Genomic DNA, 1,683 nt, shown 5'->3' with positions numbered 1-1,683 from the left:
CGATGTGCTGCCCGACCAATAGGTGTGCCCATACGCCGCCCGCCCCGCCCCTGCGGGCCAGACAATGGGGGAAGACTGGGCCCCCGGGTTCGGCAGGGCTCGCGAAGGTACTCTCGCCGAGCATGCGCTGCGGTGTGGGGCCTGCCGGGACTTGTAGTCCGTGAGCCAGGCCTCCTGCGTGGGCGGCTGGGGACGAGCTTTGGAGGGGGCCGGCCAGTGTTCCCGAACTTGGAGGAGGCGTTTTCCTTCCTCCAACCAGGAGCGACGTGCTTACTCGGGTAATGAGGCAGACCCGTCCCGAAAGCCAGGAGAGTTCTGACTGGGGCAATTCCCTGACCCCCTCAGCCTCAGTTTCCCCATCTACGCTATGGTCTAGTGATTGCCAAGTTATATTTACAGTTTCACGGGACACCGCTTTGTACCCCAGTGGGCCAGAACACCTCCCCCGCCATGCTTTTACCCTGGCTGGGTGGTCAGTCAGGAATGCCCTCCTCAGCGCCCGGCCCCTGGGGAACTCCTACACATCCTTCAGCATCCAGACTCCAAGGCTACGTGTGGCAGCACGGGATCCTTAGGAGGGCCGTCGGGTAAAGACAGGGGCACGTAAGTAAGAGGCCCTTCCTCAGGAAGTGACATTTGGGACCATCCTGAGATTGGATGTGGGCTGTTCCGAGATGGGGGAAGGGCCTCCCCTGCACAGGGAACAGTGTATAAACAAAGCTGCACCCCGCCTCCACTCTCAGAGGGACAATCGGCCTGTCCCCACCCACCTCCCAGGCCGCCTTTTCTCATCTGGACGATGGCCTCAAGGCTGAACCTTTCCTTCCAAGGCTGAGGATCATAGGCTGCCCGGGCTCAGGGCCGGGCAGAACGGAGGAGTTCCCAGAAGCCCCGGTGGGGCAGGTGGACCCGGGCCCAACCCCAGCAGCCTGACTTCTGACCCTGACGTAGCTGCCAAGCAACAGGGGCCTGGCTGTCCCACCCCCACCCCCACCCCCACCCCTCCGCTCCCGCCCGCCCACGCCCTCGAGGCTGCATCTGGAAGAGGAGCTGGTGGGGGAGCAGCGAGGTGATCAGAACAACAAATCTTAGGAGCACCTACTCTGGTAGGCACTATTCCCAAGCCTTTCCTAGTTTCAAATGACTTCATACTCTCAACTTACGGGTGAGGGCAGAGGAAGCCCTATTCCCCACTTTACAGTTGGGGAAGCTAAGATAGATGGGCAAAGGCCAGGGGAGAGCTTTGGCCCGAGCTGTGCGCAGAGCTGGCTGGACAGAAGGGTCAGATCCCTCCGGCCACTGCCCATCCCACCCCCAACACAGGCAGCTCAGGCAACTCAGAGGCCTGGGTTCTGGTCCCTGCCACCCTGCCACTGGCTGAGTGACAAGCCCTGAGCCCCAGTTGCCTCCTTTGCAAAACGAGAGCCTCACTAATGGGAAGCGCTGTCAATTTACAACCCCCGGCATCATCACTTACAAGCTGTGTGGCCTGGAGCCAGTTACTTAAGCTCTCTGTGCCTGTTTCCTCACCTGTGAAAATGTGGAGACCATTAGTACCTACCTCAAAGGGTTGTTGTGAAGATGAATTGAATTAGGACTTGTAAAGCCCTTAGAAAGCTCCAGGCAGACAGGAAGAGCCATGCAGTTCAGAGAGTTCTTGCTAATTGCTATCTGAGCTCTTCC

Source organism: Panthera uncia, chromosome E1 (assembly GCF_023721935.1).
Source record: "Panthera uncia isolate 11264 chromosome E1, Puncia_PCG_1.0, whole genome shotgun sequence".
In the NCBI taxonomy this organism is placed as follows: Eukaryota; Metazoa; Chordata; class Mammalia; order Carnivora; family Felidae; genus Panthera; species Panthera uncia.
Note: the sequence above shows the minus strand (reverse complement) of the source record.